Raw genomic sequence first — 12,651 nt, 5'->3', positions numbered from 1 at the left:
GGGATCTATAGTCCCAGTAGAAAAGAGCATATATGTGTTATTTCTTTAAACAATAGGCTCTTTCTATGAAAGAATTGATTCTAGTTCAGTGTTTTCATAATAAGACAAAGTGTTGTAGGAATTACTGATGGTGCAGAACATTATCAGGTGCACACAGCATGAAGCCTGCACTGTTTTCACAATGTAATTTTTGAAGGAACTCCAGCAAGCTAAACCCTTTTGATGCAGCACTAGATAACAATATGGAACAAATAAAATGATCTAGGAGAAATGTTGCCTCTAGCACAAATGACTGAATCTCATTAATATCCATGCAGTTATCTGCAGACCACGAATAATACATCTCTATGCATTAGCTAGCACAGATACCTGTATGCAGTACTGCCTTTAGGTTGTGTAGACGTACACAGAGTATTTTCTGATTAAATTAACCTGTGTCAGGTTCTTAAGGTTATGTTTTTCTTTCTTATTCAGTCATATCTAACCTGAGGGTGAGCCTTATTTTCAGCATCTGTCTAAATATAAATTTTGTGGTGATTCTCAGCACAAAGAATTTTTGCTTTAAATATTTTATTTATTAGACTGTGCTTTGTAGACCAAATGGTAGCAAACTTCCAGTGCAACTTAGCCTTTTTTCTCAGGACTGGGAGAAGGCTGGCTAACATTTCAAGTAAGTAGATAAGCACAACACACTCAAACTTGTAGGATACACACGTACCATGTATGTGTCAGAGAGGTTTGTGTGATAAATTACACAGACCATGTGGTAAATTGCAGTTTGTGCTTTTGACTGCCTCATCTACCCTCTGCTTACTAATCTGTCTCCACTGGGACTACTTCTATCTTTTAAAAGATCTGATCAACATCAAATAGCTCCCTTAAAAAAAAACAGAAAACAACTTTCCACTATACATAAAGAAGGTTTATCTAAGCATAGTAAATGCTGGATATGTCAGCAACCTTCAGCTAACCTATTTCATGTCATTTTAAAGGGCCATAAATGGCAAAGTATAGTGGAACAATACAAGAAAAGGCCTTTCTAGCTCTTAACAGGGACCTTTCTGTCCCTGGAAAAATCTCTATGATGGGACTGAGAGGAGAGGTAAGGCTTGCAGCATGATCCAAAACCAGTACTCTATACTAAAAAAGAAAGTCCAAAACCTAAACAAAAAAGGACAACAAAAACAGAAAAAAGGGGGGAAAACCCCTTCCCTACTCACGAGAACAGTTCTATGGACTCTCTAAGCCCTAAACCAGAAAAATAATCTGACATCTGATGCAATATTGAGACTAATATGCTAATTCCATATGGTTAGATTAATCCATTAATCACTGCTAAAGATAATTGCGTAGGTACCTAAATTAGCTGAATCTTTTTTATGAGAAGCAAAGAAGAATAAAAGGCTTTATAACACTAAAAGTAATTCCTGTGGCTGATAATTAGCATTGTGTTTAAACACTCATCCTTACGCTGCTACTTTCCCTTGAAAAAAGCAGATCAATGTCCTCGTCTTCACTGAACACGGTATTAGCACCTCGGAATTGCACTGCTCCAGAGCCCAGACTTAATTAAATAACAAGGTTAGGATCAGACAATATATCAAGGTTATAAACTGGAGCACTAACCTTCTGGAGGGGAGACATTCTCTGCTTTCCAAAGAAAACAGGGGCTCGTGTCTATATTTGGAAGGTCCTGAGAGAACAAACTTTAGCATCAGCATAAATTAAGTACAGAGAAGGTAATTTAGGTACAGTTAGTCTCTTTCTGCCTGTGTCTTGGCTCAGGACTGGAGTTCCTGTGCTGCCACAGATAATAACAGCATCAAAAAGGAAAGCAGGCTGATTTCCAGAAGATTTGATTCAGACCCTGAGCACCATAGGTTCTTTAGGAAGGAACTTCACTTGAGCTTCAGCTTCTGCTCAGAGTCCTTTCTGTCTTCTCTTTTCTCAGCACTAGGTTTTATTGAGTTCAGTGGTGCTGACAGCATCTGGCTCCAGAGCTCACCCTGACACCAAGGACTTCTCTTAGATGTACTGGAGATACTCCAAAACTGTGCATCTCCACAAGAAAGAAGGTGAACATAGGCCAATACAAACAGGAAGAGAGAACTGTCTTTTCTGAAAAATGTCCATACCATCATCACATTGCCTTTTAGGGCAGTGAGGTCTGTTCATAGAGGAAGGTGCTGCATAGAGCAGGCAGAGGCTTTCTGTGCATGGAGAGACAGACTCAAAGGATTAGACTGTAAGTGCTTGATTTTAAGAGGGGAGATTGTCTGGACTACTAACCCTGTTTGTCTGATAAGAACCAGGAAATACTACAAATTAGACAAATAATCAATAGCATTCAGATTTCCAAGAGAATAACATAGAATAACAACCTCAAACTCATTTAATTGTATTCCTGGAAAGTTTCACTCTGTTCCAAATTACAAAATAGCTTGTTACAATTTGGTAAAAAATATTCTTTGACTGTGACTGTTTTTCTAAATAGAAGATAAAGCATCATTATTAAATTTTCATGCAAACTGCTATGCGTGGAGTAACTTATTATGAAAGAACTATTATATTTGCAAAGTCAATATTTGAAAGGTTAGTAGCACTTCTCTGAAACAAAGGTTGAAAGGTCTGAAGATACGAAGTGAAAGCTTGGCTAAACAACAAATAAGGCAGGATGAGCTAATGGTTTGCAAGGTCTGTAGGGTGAATAAACCTAAAGGAATAAAGATTTATAGAAAACCACAGTAAAGTGCAGCAAAGACTACTGGAATGAAAATAAGAAATGGAAAATTTAGACTGGGCACATCAGGAATAAAATTTATTGGAAAAATCTGTTACATGGCCATACAGCCTCCCATGAAATTTGCTGCAATTGCTGAAATTCTCTGAAATAGCTAAAATGAACCTTCAAACAATAGACCATGGTGGCAAGAGCAACGTCAGGATTGGTGCTGAGAAAAGGGTGTCAGCCTATGGTCACCTGCTTACATCACTTCATTGCACTGTCCTGACACTGCAGTGAAAGCCCCAAAATGTAGGTGAGAGGAACAGAACAAGAAGATGAAAGAAAAAAAACCAAATTTATGTAGTTTTTGTGCCTGTATACATATAAAAAAAACCCCAAAAATGAAAATGCCTTCATAAACCTCTGAACAATATGTGAATTATAGAAATGTGGCCCCTGACCAGCCCACAGAGGCAGAAGTTCACAAATAACTGCTTTTAGTTGCACTCCATTGAGTTTCCAGTCTGAAACTAGGTCTCTGTCTGACAAACCAATTTTTTTTTTTTTTTTAGGTCAATTTTTCTTTTCCTGAAAGGCCTCATATTCTTTATGTGCACCCAGGCTGAGGTAACTGCCTCATGTCATATTTTGTTGGGAAAAATGTCTTGTAAATGTAGGATTCCTTTATAGCCAAACTTTAGAAAAGACCTTTTCAATGTGTACATATAGTAAGTTTACTTTATGACCAAAGTTTTTTTCCTTCTGGTAGCAACATTTGCTCATTCCAATTTGCTCATTTGAGTTCTGCCACTGAAAACCATATGCCAATAAATAGGATACCTGTGGATACCTCAGCTAATAGGGCTGCTAACCAGACATAGCAGAGTAACTTTTTAAGAATAGGCATTTGGGCTCAGGCACACAGAATAGCTCCTAAGAAAACTCAGCTGGATGCAGAAGTTGCAGTTATTGGAGAGCTGATTTAAAGAACTGAAACTGTTTTGGGCTTTGTCACTTTGGTAAGAGGTGAAGATACAAAGGAGGAGGGATGCTACCATAAAGGATGACTTTTCAGCTCTGTGATGGCTTCATGTGGGATCACATGCAGGAGCATTTTATTCCTTTGGCAAATAGGGAAATACTTTATTTGGGTTAAGAGTTGTTGGTTCCATCAGCAGAATATAATATTAAGGACATGTTCCCAAGGCACATGCTCACATATCTTCACACACAGCTGTGGAAGCTGCTGGGGAAAACTTGTCACTGCCTAGTTTAAGAAGCCTTACAGGCAAAATGAAGAAGAGGCAGAATTGCAGTTTGCACTTTTGACTGCCTGAAAAAGAAGTCACCAGCATTGTTTATTGAAGAAGAGTGACCAGCATTGTTCTTAAGTCAGCAGACCAACTCCATTTAAACAACAGCCTGGAAAAAAAACAACCAAAAAAAAAAGGTCAAAAGGGACTAACAGTGCTGCCATCCAAGGTGGTTCTTTGATTTCTGCTTCTCCTGTGGAGACAGACAAATGTGACTTTGAACTGATATGGAGCTAGAAAGCATAGGCATCTGACGACTGGCTATTTTCAAATCTGCCAACAGGATTTTAATACTGAATTTTTATTTAATACTCCTTTCTTAGTAACTGGATCCCTAATACCACTACTATTTTGATATCAGGTACTTTATGACCTCACATAATAATTGAATCAGTCTGAAGTTAACTATAATTCCTGATTCTAGCTCCTTATGTTCCCTGATGTTATAATCTGTGGACAGCTGTATAGTTACATTTCTTGTCCAAGGTTTGTAAAAGTATTGTATGGTCTTTCTTTGGTTGAAAAAAATAATCAAACACCAATATATAAGTCAAGCAAGTTACCATATAAGAAAAAACCTAGTAATTATTATTATTATTAAAAAAATTGTATTTCATTATTTTGCAAATGTACACTTATGAAAAAAAATCAACATACTTATTTTCAAACAGTAATTCTTGATCTAATATTGACTACATTATTATTATTATTAGACTGGAACTAACAGCATCTCATCACTTTTGGGGAATTTTATAACTGGCATTATGTATTCTGTTGCACTTTGAGAATAGAAACACTCCCAACTTGTTTGCACCAAAGTATATTTATCCTTTATACTGCTGTTCAGGAAGGATCTCTTCATAGAGACTGGTGATTATCCTTCAACTTAAAAATTATTATCCCTTACTTTTATGGAACCTAACGCACATCCGAAATGAACCTGACACCTCTCTGCTCTTGAGTGATCTTTCTCAATTATTTTAAGAATGAAGTCTACCACTAGAAAAATTATAAATTATAGAATTCTCCCACTCCCTGGTTTACTTTGATTCTGTGCAAATTTGCCAGAATGAAAAGATTACATCTTTAGCAATCAGGTGAAGAAAAAGTACATTGAGGTTTTTTAAATTAAAATATTTCTTTTGACGAAGGGATTAGACTAAGTTTGCACACTCAGTGTAATTAGTGCATATGGTCCAGCTGTGAAGAAATAGCTGAGGACTTCTAACTTATTATTAATTAGGCTCATTAAAATGCAAGTAAGAGAACGATGCCTAGATAAACAATACCTTATGTCATAAAGTCATTACTTGACAAGAGCTAGTCTTGCTAACAGAAGTCATTACTGATATTTTAAAGGAGCTTTTTTTTTTAGACTCCATGGGTGCCAGTTAACTACTTTTGACTGACATCAAGGACAGACATGCAAAGCTGCAAGGAGCCAGCCGTACAGCACAGCAATTCTTTTCACATCATTTCAAAATATGTCTGGCTGAGGTCAAAGGTTGACAACCAAATGACAGGCCTTCTTCAATTGCTGTGGTGTCACAGCAGGAGTGTGTCAGAGAAATTTTCCTGGGCCCCTCTGTGAATTTTTACATGTTCACATTTCTTTCCTTGTCTTGTAAGTGGGACAGGATTGGCAGATTTGTGATTAACACCTCAGAAGGAGAAGCATAGACACCATCCCAGGTTGGGAGCTCATGGTAACTGCAGCTAATAATCAAAAGGTTCTCCTTCCACATTAGCAAAGTACAAGAGACCAGCCTTTTATTTGTGTTAATTTGTGTTAGAAAAGGGATGTGAGATTAGCAAGGGCTTTAGCTGTGTACATTGGTAGGACTTGCTGCATTTCTCACTATCAGCACATCTCCCAGTGATATTGGTGTAATGAGAATTGTCCTCCAGAAAAAGACAAAAAGAAGATCTATGCATTAAAAACCAACAAACCAGACACCAAACTGCTTTCACAGTTTTATCAATGTTTCCCTTTCTTCAAAGTCTATACGTGCTAACTTACAAATAGCTCCACTGAAACAGCCTTGGCTGAAAATGCATCAAAAGCTGCTATTGACGGGTGCTGAAATGAGGGCCTGCCTTTAACACAGGGTCAATTGATAAGTGACTGACCCAGACTTCTGACTGACATGAAGAACTGTCAGGCAAGGTGTATCATTCTAAGTGATGAGCAAGCACTGAAGAGATCTGAGCCACTGCTGTGTTTGGTAAAATAACTTGTGATAGAAGAGGTGAGAACCAGACTGCAATAAAGTAAGAAATCAAGGAAGGTAATTTTACTTGGATCTGGACAAGACATAATAGAGACTTCCCATTGTTTCTTTACCAGTCCCATAAAACATTCTGTCTGATGAATAAGTAAAAAAATATATCTGTGAACCACTGTGGAGGCACTCTTGGCAAGAGTTATGCTGTACTTCAAAAGCAAAACCTGCTTCTAACCACTGGAAACTCCCATGAATTTGAAAATATCTTGTCCCAGTCTTATGGCATCTGTTTTCACTTCAGAGTAAAGGGAAGACAACAAAATCTAGACAAGACCGTCTTGGCTCATTCTGCCTCTTTAAGCACAGGTGGAGAAAAGTGATAAGACAGAACAGATAACAAAGTATAATATACTGGAAGATGAAAGCTAGGAATTAGCTAAACCTGAAGAAGCCACCAAAACCTAGTAATTAGTGAAAAGCAAGTGAAATTATACTCAAACCACATAGTACATTTTTATGTTTAAATTCTAAGCATATAAGGGAAAATCTCAATCTGATCAACTGTAATTGAGTACTTCTCCCCACTATAACCTTAGTACTTATCTCCATTGCCTACAGAGTACAGGTAAGATTTACATATGAACAAAGTGGAAAAAGCACCTTCATCCTGAAGAACCTAGAAAAATGCCACAAACCTGCCAGTTCCTGAAATGTACCCTCTTTTTCAAGCTGGTCCATTGTATGACCAGACCGTCCCACTGTCTCTTGGACAACGTGAGCATGCAACCCGATAGCACAAAACATGTGGCAGTTATAGAATCTGTGGTCTTATAGGTGTCTATAGGTCAGAAGCTGTATGTCGACAAAGCACAGGCAGCTGCTCATGAAATTATTACCTAACGGGTGCACCCCAGCACACATTAGACCATGTGGAGAACACTCTGTCTTGTCTTGGTGGTCCTCAGCTCAAGACCCCATGACCTGTAAACCAGCCTTGGGTAGAAAACCTAGACTGTTGCTATGAATGAGAAGCAGAAGACAAAAAACCTGTGAGGAAACTCGATCTTTCCATATGGTCAAGAGGAAGTGCAGCTTCACAGGCTGCTCACCAGCCACCTAGCCTGAAGATGCCGTGAGTGACCAAATCTGTCTGGCAGCTGGGACTTTTTTTTTTTTGTATAGCTAATCCTTTGTTTTTGTGAAGAGTTTAATGCGAGCATTTGATAGCAAAATCAGAGTGCAGTGATTAGTTTTGGTGTAAGTCTGTAATAGAGTCCAGTTGTGACAACACTAATTTTTTAGAAATAAAAATTCTACTTTCCAAGAATATTCCACAATATTTTCTCAGAAGTTGTTTACATACACAAGCTAATTCATAATCTTACCTGAGAAAATATGTGCATAAATAAAGTAAATCTCTTTTATTTTTTTTAAATGTCTTTTTTTCTAAATATTTAAACTCTTCATCTAGGTAGTGCTATTCTAGAGTTGTCTTAAAGAGCTGTCTTAAAGATCCAAAGACCCTTTATCACTGGAGAATAATTAAGACAAAGAAACTACTGTAGAGTGTGAAAAGCCAGCTTCCCTGTATGCTTTAGAAATAATTGTATTCAATATAAACATATATGCAGTAAAAAATTGTTTACCTGAATGAACAACAGTAAAAACAGAAGAAACAGTGACTGTCCGCAGAACAACAAGAGCTTGTGAGGCAGGAACTCCAGCCTCTTCAGATGCGTTCTCTGTACTGTGGGAAACACTTCAGCAAATACTTTGAAACACATTCAGGAACATGAAGAGGAGACGAGGATCGCTGAGCAGCACCTGTGATGAGCCCTGACTGAGCAAACACCTAAACAATTAGGAACAGTCGCGCTGTGGCAAAGGCTCGATGGGCGGCCAGGCCAGCCTGGCCAGACACGGCCATCGCGCAGCTCCTGCATGCTGCAGCAGCGCCTGGCCGCACCCTGAGCTGGCTGCTGGCCTTGGGCAGCCCAGCCACACTCGTGTCCTCTCCGGGCGTCTGCGGGGACAGGGGCCGCACGCCTCGGCCCGGTGAGGTGGTGGCAGTGTGGGCTGAGGGGCCCAGGAGAGCCAGACGCCCGTCAGTCCTCTTCCCGGGTCACGGGGCCCTGGCAGCCGGCAGGAGATGCCTTGCCCTCCATTTCAATACTGCGAGCATCCTCCATGACCTTCCCTCTCCCTTCCCAGCACACGCTGACACATCCAGCCTAAATTTGCGTCTCGCATCACCTCAGGATACTCATGGCTAATTTCATTATTTTGGAGAGAAAATGCAAATGAAGCCAGACAGCTGGTGCTTTCCTCGTGGCGAGGAGTGATGGAGGGGCCTGAGGCCTACCTCATCAGAGGCTCTCATACCCGTCTGCTCAGACAGGCCCTGGCGGGAGGAGAGCGGGGAGGCTGCAGGAGCAGCGGGAACAGATGGCAGGGAAGGTAGGAAGATGGAGAAGCAAGAGGGGCCAGAGCCGTTCGGAAGAGGCAGTGTCAGTTACCTGTGGGCTGAGGCAGCCTCACAGGACGGTTCGGCATCTTGTTTTTAATTTGGCGGGGATATGAAAGGTGGTCGCCAGTCAGATGCTGCACAGTGGCCTTAGATTCAGGATATTTTAGGGTCTGCTTTAAACCAGCAAGGACCTCAGTTTGCTCCTAGCCCTGGCCAATTGACTGCTAACTCCTCCTGAAAACATTGTAACTCTAAACCCCGCAGGTTCAGAGGTTGTTTTTTAAATCTGTTTTCAATAGTAGGCAAAGACTTAGAGAAAAAATATACTCTCCAACACACAAGAAGGAAAGATTTTAAATCAATTCCTCCAATTATTCATGGAAGAAGGAAGGGAAAACAAAATCATGCCTGTAAAAAATCTGCCAGAACATTGTCTGATAAAGCACCTATACAAGAGGCCTGCAAGAGTAATGCAGCTCAGCACAGACTGCCCAGTGTTTCTTAGCAATTCAGCCCAACATGTACCAACACATTCCACAGAAATGTTCCCTGACACCTAAAATGGATACCAGGGGCATCTTAGTTGGTAGGAGTTTTGATGTTGTTATTTTATTATTATTATTCTTATTTTTAGTGAAGTTGTTTCTGGAGAGGTCTGAAATCTTCTTTCATTTGACATACCTGCAGCAAACGGCAAGTGTAGAATTTTTTAATACATTAATTGAAGAAGTAAGTGCTTTCCAGGGAGCAGATCCCTCCCACTCTCTTTCTCTCTCTCTCTAGGTGGTATAAGTAGATCTTTTAAACAAAAGAATAAAAGAAAGAATAGATTTGAAGATGTTAAGCTGAATGAGCAGCATTTTCAAGCATTAAGAAGGAGCTAGAAAAGGTAAGAAAACTAATTTCTTAAATATACATAGAAAGATATACATTTCTTAAATATACAGAGCCCTGTCCTCTGAACCATTTTAACAAATTAATTCCCAAGACTTCACATGTATCCTATGTCATAACTCTCCCCAACTACAAACCCCCTCTACATCAGTAAGAGTTCTCTCAGATTCCTCTGTTTAATAATTACTCAGATCTGGCTAGAAACTGTAATAAAATATCAATTGATTATAAAAGCAAGTCACTGATTCGTTAGGTGTGTAAGCAGAGGGTCGCTATTATCACTGAAGTACTTTTGCAGATTTCAGAGAAGATGACTGTCGCTCTCCTCAGAGACCTAATAACTGGTGTCTGCCACCAAAACTAATAACACAGGATTCCCAGTACTTTTAAGATACAGACCTGAAGTTAAACTGCTGCTGTAAATCTTGTGGCCATCAAGTTCAGGGATACCCAGGAAAATACAAGCTTTAGATCCCATTCTGTGCAGGGTGCAAAGGGCTGTTGAGGGCTGTTGCTGTGGAACAACCCCTTCTTCCCACCCTGTTCCCCACCCCTCATTGACATCCATACAAAACCAGTCAGCTTTCCACCCACCTAATTTGTATTACTTGTTCATCTCTCCCATGTGAATATTCTTGTGGGTTATGTGTATCCTCCAGTCCTCCAAGTTTCTTTTTCTATCTCCTTCTACACAAGCTTATCCAATACCTTTCCAGCTTTTCTTCCTTCTGGTCAACAATGCTGACAGACACTAAGGCTCCTCCCCAGGACCCTGCCCACACTGTTTTCCTCTTAGGTGCTGTGTCCCATGAATGTAAAAGGCATTTCCTATTCCTCTCCAAACTTTCCACTGTGTCCTTTCTTTTTTCATACAAGGCTACAGTAAAACTTTCTCTCCTTATCAGTCCCCATCCATGTCTGCTGCCACCAGTTGTTCCACTCAGTTCCTCCCCTTAGTTCTCTCTGATTGTGACTGACAGCCCCTTCCCTCTTCTCCTGCCATCTTTCTTCCTCTCACACTGCAGCATCCATGATGAAGGATCAGCTGAACAGCAGCTGTGTTTCCCTGTCGTAACATCTCTCAGTTGGATATGTGTTCTCCTCTCACCTCCCTTAGTCTAGGGCTTGGGAGTTCTCTTTATCCTTGCCTAACTTTTGCAGAAATTTAGGTTGATTCTCAGTCACCACAGAAATTTTGTGCATGCCTTTCATATTTGCCAGTGGTTTGTCACACAGGTCCTTAGCCCAGTACAACAGAAAGACCCCAACTTTGTTATGTCTTCTGACATATTACTTCCTACCCAGACTTCTTTGCTTTCTCCCATTTGCTATTATCACTTGTTTTAGTGCATATCTTTGGCATTATCTTCTACACAGCATAGATGAAAGACTGTCTAAGCCTTGGAGATATTTATTGCAAAACATCTCCATGATATAGATTTTCATGTCAATCTATATAAAGATAACTTTTGGATGGTGTCTGCTCACTTCATATCCTGATTGTTACAACATTATTTTGTCTGTTGTGTCAGATTCATCACTTATACTCACTTCCAGAATCTCTCCACAAATTATCCATCATCTCCTGATAAGTGGAAAGCTGAGTCCCACATCTGATCAGTCTGAACTCCTGTCTTTCCTTACATACTCATATTTCACTGTCTATATATTTCTCATTTGCAGCAAGAACAGAAACACAATGGATGGATTGTGGATGTATGTACACCATAAGCTCTCCTATGGGTTAAAAATGCTTCGTTTCTCAGGCTGTATTTTCATTTTGCTTTGCCTGTATCCACATTTTGTCTCTGCTTGCTATGTTGAGACTGAGATACAAGAATTGGGAGAAGATTGTTTTAATCCATGAGTTCATGGATTAATGGATTCACAGCTCTTAAGTAAAACCAGTTCATACAAGCTATACTAATGTAAAAATCAACACCAAAAGGTGAACTCAGAGAAATAAGCAATTTTGTTCATGCATCTGCTTCTTGATAGAAGGAAAGTGTGGAAAATGTCAGAATCAGCATTGTCTATTGGGTGGGTCACCCTCCACCATCCTGCTGACAAGTCCTTTGTATGAAACAGCTACAAGTCTGCCTGAGAAAAGCAGTGGGATTTTACATCTCAGAGATAAGGGTTGTCTTTGAGTCCCCTGTCCAGGAGCAATTATGAATTTCAATTCCACAGTCACTAAAAAAAGAGGAAGACTGACCAGCAAGCAGTCTAAGGAATATATCTGGCAGGACTTAGTTATTTCATAGTTACTGGCATGTTTAAATCTTGAAAAACTGGAAGCAGTTTTGGGCAGAAGCATCAACAGAGTGGTAAATACTGCGGGAACTCTTCTTGTAGACACAGGGGCATGTCAGCTCCAAGCAGAAATGAGCTGCATTAGAAATCTCTCTGCCAGCTCCCAGTGAGGCTGGGGCATAGCACAGCAAAGCCCTGTGCAAGAGACATTAGCTAAGGACTAAAAGTTTTTTAATCTGATCTGCTCTACACTTCCAGCTGTGCAAATAACACTCACACAGGACCACGCTGACAGATTTCCACTGCTTCTTGTTCTGGAGATAGCTTAACAGACTTGCTGTGACTCTGCACAGCCCTGAGTTGCAAGATGTAGCATAATATTGTACACTGAAGATTACAGCTCCCTAAGGAGTTGAGAATTTTTTTTTTCCAACAAAAGACTGCATAACTACAAGTTATTTTCTCTTTAAATGCCCTTGTTCAGGAATAGGGTCAAAGTCACACTTGATAATCAACCAGGATTTTATTGATTGAGAAAAATGTTATCTGTTAACATTCCTAAGATACATAGAAGCTTCTTTTTGGTTTTTTTAAAGTCACAGAGACACTCTGTTTGGACATCAGCATTTACAAAACCAGCAGCACAGACATGTCAAGTTCAACATGTTTTCCTTCTGTGTTCCCGAGCTCAGCAGTTAGAGTGTTCATTAATTTCCCCTTTCCCTCCAGACACCTTCTGTGCACCTTATTTATATTCACCTGCTGCCAGTTTAA

The 12,651-nt window shown here is 39.9% G+C and overlaps 2 long non-coding RNA genes across 2 annotated transcripts in view; one reads left to right on the top strand and one right to left on the bottom strand.

Annotated features, from left to right (window-relative positions):
* Positions 1-671: 671 nt before the first annotated feature.
* Positions 672-3,968, bottom strand: LOC137471375 (uncharacterized). The gene is made up of 2 exons (XR_010997553.1): positions 3,781-3,968; positions 672-1,693 (listed from the first exon to the last, which is right to left on the bottom strand). It is a non-coding gene; the product is annotated as an uncharacterized lncRNA (long non-coding RNA).
* Positions 3,969-8,365: 4,397 nt separating this feature from the next.
* The window catches only part of LOC137471374 (uncharacterized), a 70,776-nt gene continuing 66,490 nt past the window's right edge, over positions 8,366-12,651 (top strand). The window contains exon 1 of the long non-coding RNA XR_010997552.1: positions 8,366-8,720. This is a non-coding gene — a long non-coding RNA (uncharacterized lncRNA). The remainder of the gene's footprint in view (positions 8,721-12,651) is intronic.

This window comes from Anomalospiza imberbis, chromosome 3, assembly GCF_031753505.1.
Source record: "Anomalospiza imberbis isolate Cuckoo-Finch-1a 21T00152 chromosome 3, ASM3175350v1, whole genome shotgun sequence".
NCBI lineage: Eukaryota > Metazoa > Chordata > Aves > Passeriformes > Viduidae > Anomalospiza > Anomalospiza imberbis.
The sequence above is the reverse complement of the archived record's forward strand: the minus strand, read 5'-3'. Positions and strand labels throughout refer to the sequence as shown.